Source organism: Pinus tabuliformis, chromosome X, assembly GCF_031772625.1.
Source record: "Pinus tabuliformis cultivar Carrire ecotype Pingquan chromosome X, CPIR1, whole genome shotgun sequence".
In the NCBI taxonomy this organism is placed as follows: Eukaryota; Viridiplantae; Streptophyta; class Pinopsida; order Pinales; family Pinaceae; genus Pinus; species Pinus tabuliformis.
In genome coordinates this window covers 1,347,760,989-1,347,774,576 of record NC_142308.1, presented here as the reverse complement: position 1 = coordinate 1,347,774,576, position 13,588 = coordinate 1,347,760,989, and the positions used below count along the sequence as shown (strand labels likewise).

General features: G+C 38.7%; 1 pseudogene; it reads left to right on the top strand.

Moving 5' to 3' along the window:
- Positions 1-11,661: 11,661 nt before the first annotated feature.
- LOC149145066 (actin-related protein 2 pseudogene) lies at positions 11,662-12,445 on the top strand (annotated as a pseudogene).
- The last annotated feature ends 1,143 nt before the right edge of the window (positions 12,446-13,588 follow it).

Below are 13,588 nucleotides of genomic sequence, written 5' to 3'. Positions count from 1 at the left end.
CAAGGACATCCTCTTTAGATTTATCTTTTTCTCAACCACAAATTGCAAAGATAATTTGTTGCAATTCTAGTCACTGCAGGTCAAACAATTTATTTACCTTCAGTGTATTTTCTCATGGTGTTTAGGAAAATAATGTGGTTGTATAGGTTTTTGGTTATGGATTTTTCCTTCTCCACAATCTCATGTATCCAATGAAGCTTACTAATGTCCTCAAGAATTAAATCTATACAATGGGCAACACAATAGGTCCAAAAAATAGTGGGGCGCCTAATCTCAAAAAGTCTACCAATAGCCATATAATTAGCTGCATTGTCAGCGACAATTTGTACAACATGTTCTTCTCCCACTTCTTGAACGACTTCCTCCATCATTTCACAAATAAGTTGTACAGTCTTAACCTTGTCTGAGGCATCCACTGATTTGAGAAACATTGTACCTACTGGACAAGATACAAGGAGATTTATTAAAGTTATATTCCTCTGATCTATCGATCCATCACTCATGATCGTGCACCTTGTTTCTACCCATGATGAATGAAACTCGAATAGCACAAGCATGGCATCTTCAACACTTTCTAATAGAAAATTTGTCCTAATTCTCTCTAATGAAGGAACTTTGAACCCTAGACTTGCAACAACAACTGCATCAATCATAGCTTTCCAATAAGGACTTATCGCACAGTGGAAAGGTATGTTAGAATAGTACCAAAAGTTAGCAATGGACTTCCTTGCCTCACTATGGATACTTTTTTCCAACTAGTGGTATCCAAGGTAGGTTGGAAATCGGGTTTTGTGCGAGGAGAAAAAAAGGTGTTTATGTTTCCACCTCCAATGTTGAATGCATGAGGATTCATTTGGCCTTGAGTTTGACTTGGACATGGAGGCATGTGTGGGAAACTTGGGAACTGCATTGAGGATTCAACAAAGGGAGATGACAATGGGATAGTGGAGGAAAAATTGTCAACTTCAGGAGTTCCTACTTCTTTTTTTTTGTTTTCTTTCTTTGCATTATGTTGACTCAACATATCAATGGCCAAGGTTTCTTGGTGTTTGACATTTTCGTCAAAGTTTTTGCAGAGACCTATATCATGGTCGGGTATTTGTGCAAGGTGGTACTTGAATCTATAAATTCCTCCACTACATTTCACTTTGCAAAATTTACAAAGGAGCTTAGTGTCTCCAAGAATCTTGTCACAATAAGCCCAAGCAAAGTCCTTCTCCCTCGACATTATTGTTGTTTTGGACTTGTGTTTAAATAGTGGCTTTTGTCTAGATTTGGAGTTGTGCCTTTTATTTAATTTGGCTCCCGTAAAATACAATAAAAAATTAAAATTAAAAATGCCATATATAACTTCACAAAAAAGAGGGTTGGTTTTAAAGGATATGAGGTTTTGTTAAGGATCAAAGAGGAGTCTGTCCAACAACACAAGCACATTTCGACCTAATATATCATTATGACCTTGAAATACAATTAGGTATATATGAGGAAATGCTACCTAAAGAAATATTATCAACATATATTGCATTGTAATCTTGAATTTTCAAGTTTGTTTAGCATAAGGCAACCGAACCAATACATCAATAACAGATTCTGGAAGAATAAAAATACCCAAAGTTGTGAATGCTTGGTTAAAGCCTTTGAAGTTGGCAAGACATCAACCAAGGAAGGAATGCTTGATGACTTAGTCAATGGTTGGCATGAAACAATTTCTTAGTGCATTTTTTAAATCTATTTAAGCCCCATTTATAAGGTTGAAAAGTCATTACCAAAGGAATATTCTGAACATTCGATTGTCGAACAGTGAAACTTGAAACTTGCCATTGAAAACAACATTGAAACTTCAATATAGTAATATACCTATTATTTAAGCTAAGTGCCAATGTACCTCGATTGTTGAATAGTGAAGCGGCTAAGCCCAAAGGTAACACACGTTGAAGGTGACACGTGACTACCCAAGGGTCGATATGGAGTATGGATAGAGCACACATTGGCGACTACCTGATATGGAGTCTAGACTTAGGCTCACCTTAGCGGTTCCCCGATATTGAGTTTGGATTGTGTAATAGTGAGTAGTGATCGATTACTAAAGGTCTCGACGTATGAGTTTTTGGCCTGACAAATGAGAAATAAATTTTGGAACGACTGATGTTTAGTTTTTAGCAATGCGACATACCTAAACTTGAAAAACTCATGCTCGTTGAGTCAAGGATGAAAATCGAATAAATTGGAATCAATTGCAGGAATCTACTTTAATCGGAAAGTCTCAAGTCAAACATGCATTGACCATGAGTTAAACTTGGTCAACGTGAGTTTGACTTGCAAATATTTAGATTAGATCATTTGTAGAGCATCAGATTTTGACTCGTGATTAACCACGATTGATTGGCGAGTCTTGTTTCACTACATGTAACTGAAACCTGAACTGAAAATATGAGATCTTACAATTGAAAATAATTGTGAATTTTCTAAACTGAAATTGGCCCATTGGCATCGTTTCTATTTATGGTTGGGCACGTCAACGGAAGAGATTCATTTTAAATCTGGTTCATGGAGAAAATATTTTATGGAAGATGTTTCTTTTATGTCGAGGAAGACATGGTAATATTTTTTATTAAATTTGAATAAAAATATTATCTACTCTGTATATCCCATATCTAATTATTTTTATCTCCTGTAACTCATACAAAAAGTTGGGTAATAGTGAACATGTAGCATTAAGCTTCACTCCTTTTAATCCAAAGTTCTACATGCAAACCTTTGTGTCACTTACGCCATAAAGCCTTCACTGTAGAGTGTGGAGTTAACACCTACTTCTGCATGAAAAAAGCTACACATACCTTTTGACTTGGTTTTTTCACCTTTATTCCATTCTTTGTTTGGAGTCTGGGACAACAAGCTCCACATACTTTTTTTCCATACCTCTATGTGAGTGTAACTTTTCACATTTTCTTTGCTTCAACCAATATCAAAAGCATTTGTGAGCTTCTTTCAAGATACATGCTTCAATCATGGAAATTAGCAAAGTTTCTAAAGAAAAAAATAACCATTGAGTTATCCTTTTCCATTTCAAATATGTTAGGAGTCTATTGAGAATTTTTTAGAGATAATTATTAACTGGCCCTCTACTTTTCCCTTTTCCTTAATATAAACTGCATCTCTTATTACATTTGTAATCAAGAGATTTACATCAAATACTGGATCAAAGGGCCAAGGAATTTTCATAAATTCTTTCTTGTCCAATAGAAGAATAAATGGTCAGCATGTCAACTTGGCTCCAATTTCTTGGGAATTAATAATTGTTCTGAAAAATGACTACTCTTGTTTAAATCTAGAACTATGTTTAAGCTTTGAAAATGGTTTTCCCTCCAAATTGATCTTGGAAAGGCCCTTATTAAAGGCTTCTCTATATCTCCTCCACTAGAATGAATGGCTTGTATGTTGGAAAGTATAGCAAAGCTCCCTTTTGAAAAGCCTGATCATCCCATTGTCACCAAGAACTCCTCCTTTTCCCCAAATTGGACCCAAAACAACATTGAGTACTTAATTATGATCCAAGCTAAGAAATTTTGATTGACACTGAAACTCAAGAGATATTAAATTTAAAGTGCATTAATATGATTCTTCATTCTTTCATTGAATAAGTATATTGTTTTTGAATTTTCCATTTGTGCTTGTAGTATGTGGTATTGGCCTTGTTTCGCCTAGAAGGCTTTTTATTCTTGGACTATGACAATGCTAGTAATATTTAGGCCTTTTGTAGTATTTGTACCCCATGATCAATTTTGCAAGATGTATGTCCTATCTGGAAATAAATAAGCATTTAGTTATTACCTCCTAAAATAAAGCATTGTTTCTTTTATTAGGTGCCATGTAATGTCCTCTACAATTAAGGACGAATGGGACGTAATATCCTATCCATCCCTGTAGACTATAGTCCTCCATAAAGGGGGAAAAACCCAAAAATACCCATTGTTGGGTAATTTTTGGGGGAACTGGGCTTAAAAAACCCAAATTTGGGGTTTGGAGTAAGGTTTACTCAATCACTTAAGAATATGAAACCCCTCTAGAAAATATATAAATAAATAAGGATTGAATTCATTTTGGATCACCAAGTGTGGATTAATTCATTTGTTCTCAAGCATTAGGTCTAATAGTTTTTGACCCCTTCTATCTCTTGTCAATTTCGGTGGTGAAATATTCCACCCTAGTTGACAATCACTTATTATCTCGTTGTTTGAGCACAAGGGTCTCTCGCTGGTCAGCGAATTTTGTTGGATATTGGTCTCTTGTCTTTTTCTAGGCACAATATTTCTGTTAAAGGTGAATGAATTTGGAGGATAATGCATGATAGCTTAGTTATGTTTGGCATACACCTCTCTTGAAGGAAACAACAAAGTTTCTTAGTCCTTAATATCTTGTTCTAGGCAAAGCACTTACCTTAGGCATTGGATTCGTTTCTGGCACCTAGAGTAGCGAAACTCTTTGCTTTATTTAGTTTTTGCATGCACAATTAAAAGTAGCACTTCCCTAGTTATTAATTCTCAGCCTTAGCTAAGGAAGCATGTTTTCATATCTCATATCATATTCACTAGCGGCAGACTTGAATTGTCTTGTTTATCCACGCAAGGAAGGTGCATTAGGATTAGGAGTTAAGAAAGTTGAGACATTGTTGTACATGTTTCCAGATTCATTGTACCTTCTAGACTAAAGGAAAAGTGAATAGTAGTGTTTGAAATTTTTAGTTATTTCTTGTTTCAAAGAGTAATAAATAGTGATGTGATTTGAGTTTCAAATTTGTGTACTTTTTGTTACTTTCTTCAGTGGCATGTGCTTCCCTATTCATAACAAGGGGTTTTTATACAGTATCTAGCCTCAAAAGCTTCTTCAATGTAAACTAAATATCAAATCATGCCCTCGTACTCCAAATCATCTAAGGCATCACCCTAGAGAAGTTCCAAAGTATACCAATGAGCTTTGACAGGCCAACCCAACCCCATGTCATTATACAAGTATTGACATCATTGCTACAAAAATTATTATGAAGTGTTGCATCCTACACCAATTCCTAAGATGGATGCCCAAAGGGGTTCTATAACAAAGCTCAACCTTCATTACCACATTTAATACTTTTCAAAGGGATCTGTCCCTTTAAACCATACCAATTTTTACACTTTCACAATTTGGCCATGTTCCTATCAATTTATATTTTGTATTGAAAAGTCAGTCCTATTTTACATGTTTATTAAATTTAGGAACAATGATAGGTCAGCTCCAGCAAAATGTCAACAAATTTGTGGGTTAGGTTGGCATTTCTCCAAATACTATCACACATGTATATATAATCACACATTTTCCTTTTTAGATCTTGATTGGTTGAACAAAAAGGTTCACTGCCTATGTAATTTTTTCCCATACCTGCACATCAGCACTCATAGAAAACAATATTCTTAATTCTTCATCTGTGTGCACAATAAGGTCCCTTTTGGTTGCTATTTTTGATGGATAAACCTCTGACAGTACACCTTTTACCATAGAGATGTTGTTGGTGGATTGGAATCTCTAGAGGATTCTTACACCAGACATATAAATCGCTATTGTATATCACAATAATAAGAATTAACATATGAAGATGTACAGACCCTAAACTTTGTGCATTCAATCCATTTCTTTTCTTTCATGGAAGATTTCGTTTTGCATAGATATTTGTTGTGGCACTTGAGTGTATTCGCATAAAAAATTCTAAGGCCAAACCCAGATTCTCAGGTATCATGGAAATTCAACATATGCCTTGTTCACCTAAGAATTACTTGTAACTCATCTTAGGGTACTAATGTATAATATCACTCATCCCACTTAACAAGTTACCAAGACAAGTCTCATCACATCCAACCTTGGTCTAAAACAATTAAGCAACACAATTTACATCTTGACATGCCATAGCACCTGACATGTCTTAGAATGCCTTGGCACTATGTGGCATGTGTTAACATCCCCTACATTCCTTAGCATGCTATGACACTCCCTAGCACACCATGGCACTTCTTGAGATGCCTTGGTAGTTTAGCATACCTTGGCATTGCCTAGCATATAACCTTGTCACTCCCTCCTTAACACACCTAGAACTCACTGAAACTCCCTATCACACACTCTTATTCATTAATTTCCATGCATTTTGAACTGGTGCTTCCTTATGTCTCCTTGACACCCCCGAACACTCCCTAGCTCACCCTAGCACCTAACACATCCTGGCCTACCGCCTTAACACTCTAGCATTCCTTGTCACTACATAGTATACCTTGTCACTCTCTCCTTAGCACACATAGACATCGTTGACACTCTTGGTCACAAACTCTTATTCATTCATTTCCATGCATTTTTACCTAGTTCTCCCTTGTGTTTCCCTAGCACTCCTTATCACTCCTTGACACGTGTTGTTACACCCTAGCACCTATTACATCTTGGCATGTCGCCCTAGCCTCTAGCATGCCTTAACATTGCCTAACATACCTTGTTAGTTTGTCCTTAGCACAACTAGAACTCACTGAAACTTCTAGTCACAAACTCTTATTTGTTCATTTCCATTCATTTTGACATAGTTCTCCCTTGTGTTTCCCTGGCTCTCCCAGCTAACACTTCCTTACACCTGTTGGCACATCTTGGCTGCATGTCACCCTAGAACTCTAGCATTCCTTAGCATTTCCAAGCATGCCTTGTAACTCCTCCTTAACACACTTGGAACTCACTAACACTCCATGCCAAACACTCTTATTCCTTCATTTCCATTCATTATGACCTAGTTATCCCTTCTGCTTCCTTGAGACTCCCTAAGACTCCTTGGCACACATTAGCACACCATGGCACTTTTCACATCTTAGTAGGATTTCCTAGCACTCTATCGTCTATTGGCACTACTTATCATACATTGTCACTCCCTCCTTAGCACACCTATAACTTGTTAACACTCACTATCACAGATGCACATTCATTCATTTACATGTAATTGAAACGATTCCTCCCTTGTGTTTCCATGGCAATCCCTAGCATGTGTTGGTGCCACATCCTAGAACCTAGCACACATTGGCATGCCTTAGCACTTGTCATGCCTTGACATGCCTAAAATTCCTTGGAACTTTATAACATGTGTTAGCACTTCCTAAAATTCCCTACACACCTTGGAACTCCCTAGTTTTCATTCCCTCATAGATAACCTTACTTTTTTGTGACTTGGGAACCCAACGAAGTCATTGAAAAATAATTTTGTGCCTAGACCAAAGTCTCCCTTTGTCTCAAACTGCTTTTTCCATCCTTTTATCACAATCATAGGCTTTCATCCTACAAGTTATAATATGAAATTATCCTAACACACTTCGTCCATGGCACACCTAGAATTCACTGACACTCCCTGGTATAATCTCTTATTCATTCAATTCCATGCACTTTGACCTAGTTCTCCCTTATGATTCCCTGACACTCCCAGACACTCCTTGACATGCATTAACACTATCTGGCATATGTCATCTTGCCTTTTCATTCCTTGGCATGCCATGGCACTCCTTAATTATCATTCCCTAATAACTACCCTTATTTTCTTTTAGACTTAGGAACCCAACCAAGTCCTGCCTTGACTACAACAACTTTACCAAGTTAGATTTACTACAACTAGACTATGCCTTGTTCCCATAATGGACTATAAATCATCTTAGGCTTATCATGTCCAATATTAACTCATCCCACTTAACAAGTTACCAAGTCAAGGCTCACATCCAACAGTGCCCATAAGAAAACTAAGCAACATAGTTTACATCTTCACATGCCATAACATCTAGCATGTATAACAATCCATTGGCACTACATGGCACACATTATCATCCCCTGCATTCCTTGGCATGATTTTCCACTCCCTAACAGACCCTACCACTCCCTAACATGCCCTGACACTCTAGCATGCCTTGGAACTGCCTAGCATATACCCTTGTCACTCCCTCCTTAACACAATTGGAACTTGCTGACACTCCCTATCACACACTCTTATCTATTCATTTCCATTCAATTTTAACTAGTTCTCCCCTGTGTTCTCATGGCACTCCCTGACACACACTGACACACCCTAAGACTTGGCACATCTTGGCATGTCGCCGCGACACTCTAGCATTCCTTGGAACTACCTAGCATACCTTGTCACTCCCTCCTTAGCACACCTATAATTCGCTGATAATCCCTGTCACACACTCTTATTCATCCACTTCCAAGAATTTGAAAAAAGTGCTCCCTTGTTTTTCCCTGACACTCCAAAACTCTCCCTGGCATGCATTGGCACACCTTAGCACCTAACACATCTTGTCATGTTTCCCTGACTTCTAGAATGCCTTATCACTACCTAGCATACCTTGTCACTCCCTCCTTATCACACCTTGAAATCACTGACACTTCCTATCCCAAACTCTTAATCGTTCATTTTCATGCATTATTTTCACCTAGTTCTCCCTTGTGTTTCCCTAACGCTCCATAACACTTCCTAGCACTATTTGGCACACCTTGGCACCTAGCACATAGTGGCTGCATGTCACTCTAGCACGCTAGAATGACTTAGTGCTGCTTAGCATACCACGTCAGTCCTCATTGACACTCCCTGTCACACACTCTTATTCTTTCATTTCCATGCATTTTGACTTAGTGTTCCCTTGTGTTTCCCTAGCACTCACTAACACTCACCACACATTGGCACACCTAACTGTAATGAGTTTCACTAACAGTCAATCCAAAAACCCTTCGAGAGTCTAGCTAGTTACTTGTTCTTCACTAAGATATTAGTGTTCAGTGTGAAAATATTACTAGGTGTTTTTATCGCATAAAGTAATTATGATCTTCCCCATGTACACAAGGATAACTGAGAAGTGTTTTCCATAATCAGGCAAGTGGAAATTCAACATGTACATCAGGGTAACCACAAAATATTTATCATATTTACACAATGCAAGGTGATAGGAAAATATTTACATTATATACATGAATGTACTAAGATCAGGACCATTAGCATCATATATACATATTTACCACAAGACGAGGGTCATTACAACCCCTTAAACATAGCCATAAGGCCTTCCTTTTTCGTAGCTCCTTGACCTCAAGGGTTTGATTGAAAAACACATAGTTCCTTTAAATATTTGTAGGTTGAGGCAGCCACTTCAAACCCTTGAACTTAAAGATAATCAAATATTTGAAATTTTTTAAAATAATAAGTCCATTATGCACACTCCTCATCTTAGAGTTGGGTAGAGAGGGAGAATACTTGATTGATGCCAACCTTGTAAATGAACAACTTTTCCTACTCATTGGTTGGACACTCCACCACTAGTTGACACCACTAACACACACCAAAAGTCCAGGATACCCATAATATGTGCCATACACCCTGTTTGTTGATTGATGTGTGAGTTTCGTAAGTCTTAGACGGAGCCTGAAGTTACGCCAGAAGCCTTCGAAAACGCTCTTGTTTTACATCAGCGCAAGTAGATAAACGCTGCTTCAGTCAATCTCCGTGAGCTTTTGAAACCCTCACTTCATTGACACTTTACCCCAGTACATATATCAAGTTCAGATCTGATTGTTGATAGTGGACAACGATCAGACACTTGAAAGGCTGATTCATTCACCTGGCGACTCCAACTTGATCCAGACATTCCAGTGCCTGTTGATATGTTCATGCAATGGTAGGGTATGTGGCAGACCCTGCACTTTGTGAAGTTCTAGATGGAGTTAGAGAGATGTTAGCAGGTATTGAAATTAATGAAGAATTTTTCAGTATTTTCCTTCAATGTGTGAAATCTCCGAAGCTTCATCTTGAAGGCAAAACTAGATTTTATGAGTTAGTTGTTGAAAGAGTTGAAAATGAGATTCAGTATCTCGATGAGCAGATCTACTCTTATGATTTCCAAGACCCTAAAAAGTTCTTGGAAATCCTTCCTCCATCGAAACAAGCAATAACAGACTTGCCTATAGAGGTATACATTGACAATGTGCAGCTGGAAGTATGTATTGCAGAGTTGGGGCAGCCAACAGAGGGCGGTGTCCGTGATCCTATTGCGGCCTACATGGACACATTTTTCAGCTTGATTGACAGATCGGGCTGTCTTCTCGGTGACCAGGATCAGTATGTGCATGAAGGGCTGCCAGCAATTGCATCTGTGACTTCGTGGCAGCATTCTCAAGCGGCTTCATTGTCAGGTTTAATTGAATGGTTAATATGGCATTTTAGCATTACCTGATCTATTGTTTGTACAGCAGATTAGAGTAGGTTGTGTAAATAAATAAGCAGCCATAAGGGCAGCATCTTGTTTCAGTTGGCTTTTAGTTTGTTTGAGTTCAGTTTCAGTTTGAAAATAAGTCTTCAGCTGTGTTGATTTGTTGATGATGACTCCATTGCCCAATGGTGGAGGCACGGTCTGCTCTCCCAAAGTTCTGCGGTTCTTGGCACCTCCAGGAAGCTGCAGCTGCCATCCCAAGTGGAGCCAATGTTAGACTCCGTCTCAACATGAGATTGATTCTTCTTCAAAACAGGGTTTTGAAGAAGAAATCATTAATGTGCTGTTTAAATTATTTGGATGACAGTGAAGAGATTCATGTGTGGAGCAAGAAGATTACGAGATGTCATTGTTCTTGGATTTCAATTACAGAGGATTCCTGGACGTGATATTAGCATTCCAGAATGGTATACACATGCAGAAAATGAGCTTGGACTTCGTTCTGTGACGCCTGGTGAAGAGAGAAATGAATGTGTTGTGACTTCTACCAAGGAACTATATTGAGGAGTTCGACATTCTCCATGGAGACATACGTGGCTTTCCAGACACAGCTGCTTTCTTGAAGAGTTTGGCAAGTTTGGACATTGATTTCAATTCAAAAGAGGGGAAGGATTTAGACCTGTGGTGCAGATTGTCTCATTTGGTTCAGAACTGAGCAATCGAGCTCCAACGTTTGACATGGATTTAGCAGATTTTTTGGATGCAAATGACCCTATTACCTATGAGAAAGCACGGAAATATTTTTCGCAGGACCCATCCCAGAAATGGGCTGCATATGTTGCGGGAACAATTCTTGTTTTAATTTGTGAGCTGGGTGCGCAGTTCAATGATAGTATCAGCATACTGGTCTCTTCAGGGGTACCCGATGGAAAAAGTGTGTCATCTTCTGCTGCTTTAGAGGTTGCTACAATGTCTGCAATTGCTGCTGCACATGGATTGAACATTCCGCCAAGGGAGTTGGCTCTACTTTGTCAAAAGGTGGAAAATCATATTGTTGGAGCGCCTTGTGGTGTAATGGACCAAATGACCGCAGCGTGTGGCGAAGCTAATAAACTTTTAGCTATGGTGTGCCCTGCCGGTCTGTTTTGCATGGTTCGGTGCAGCATTTTTTTTGGGGCGTAGACAAGCTTGTCTTGCAAATTCTCATGCCATTTCTTCATAATCACCTCATGTAATTAGTATAATATTTTTATTCCAGTCAAATTCAGATTTAAATTGTGGTGTTCTTCTACAATGTAGACAACTACTGTGGACTGACGCCACTGGTGACCATAATAGCAAAACCAGAGAGGCAAGATAGCAGGATGAGGACGACGATGATCATGTGTTGTCGATATTCAGGGATGTTTTTCATTATGTCAAGTGTGGCTGTGCAGGGGAAAATTTTCCAACTTCAGTGTTTCCTTGCATCGTTGGTAGACCAATGTTGCGATATGAAGAGTCATTGGTAGATGAAACATTAAAGGACATTGTTATAGGAGAAGCATGTGCAGATCTTCGCAATCAGCTTGATATCACCTATCCTGTTAACAATGGAATCATCCAAAATTGGGAGGATATGGGCTACATTTGGGATCATGCATTTTACAATGAGTTGAAGATAGATCCGTCAGAGTGTAAAATTTTATTGACAGATCCACCTCTCAAATCCTTCAAAGAACCGTGAAAAAATGATTGAGACTATGTTTGAGAAGTACAACTTTGCGAGTGTCTTTATCCAAATTCAAGCTGTTCTGACATTGTATGCCCAAGGGCTATTGACTGGTCTTGTTGTAGACTCTGGAGATGGTGTGACCCATGTGGTGCCTGTCGTTGATGGCTATTCCTTTCCACATCTCACAAAACGTATGAATATAGCTGGACGTCACATTACCTCTTATCTTTTGGATCTTCTTCTTCGCCGTGGGTATGCACTAAATAGAACTGCAGATTTTGAGACTGTCAGGGAAGTAAAGGAGCAACTCTGCTATGTAAGTTATGACTACAAGCGAGAGTACCAGTTAGGATTCGAAACAACTATCCTGGTTAAGAACTATATGTTGCCAGACGGAAGGGTGATAAAAGCCGGCACTGAACGCTTTCAAGCACCTGAAGCTCTATTCACACCAATTCCACAAAGCTTCTTGTTCGGAATGACATGGTGAGGTGGAACATCAACAAAATTATCATATATTAATCCCTATTTCCTTATTGTTGCATAGGAGCTCACAGATGTTGAAGGAGATGGTATGGCGGATATGGTGTTTCGCTGTATTCAGGAAATGGACATAGACAATCGTATGTCTCTGTACCAACATACTGTTCTTAGTGGAGGAAGTACAATGTATCCTGGTTTGCCAAGTCGCTTGGAGAGAGAAATACATGATCGCTATCTTCAGGTAGCATTGAAGGGAACCGGAAATATATCAAATGTGTTTATGTTTATAATAAAATTGATGTTGTCGGTATTGATGATGTTGACCGGCTATCCCGGCAGCCCAATTCTATTGCCATTAGATGGTATGCCTGCTACAGATAAAGTAGCGCCCCTCCTCTGCACAGAAAGTCACTTTCAAATGTAAACAGATGATGCGTTCCAGATCATGGGGAACCTGCGGCAGACAGGAGTTTGTTCCGTGATTTTCGCCAAAGATTGTTGGGATTCTTTGGAGATTTTTGTGGGATCGAGGGCGGTGTGGCGCTTGGAAGGGGCAACTTTTTGATGCAGCGACTGGAAAACACTACACCTCATTTCATTAGGTGTATCAAACCAAACCGATTGAAACTTCCAGGTGTCTGTGAGCGAGGATTTGTCTTGCAGCAGTTACGCTGTTGTGAAGTGCTGGCATTTTTATTAAAAAATGAAAGGTTTTATTCAAACGGTAGCAAAAAGGTGAAAGGACTGCAGCTAAAATTAGAACGCAGAACGCAGATTTTTGCAATTAAAGCTGAACAGCTCATTTTTTATCGACCTGTAGGGAAAAATTGTTTGGTTTATTTATTGTATGCACTGATCTTTAGGAACAGAGGGGTGGATTTTTACTATTTTTCATAGTGCCAGTTGAAACAGTTCCATCTTTTCATGGATCGGTTTCCTTCTGAGCTGTTTATGTATTTAAAAAAAAATCATTTGTAAAAAAGAGTGAGAGAGGAGAGTTTTTTCTGAGTGCTGGGAGCTGCTGGAGAAGCAGAGAGCTTTGTAATGTACAGTTTTCTGCAGAGAATTTAATGGAATTTCACAGCTCTGTTTGTTGAGATTCATGTGGTATGTTGATTTAGCATGAGTTTTTCCCTTTGTCTCATATGTA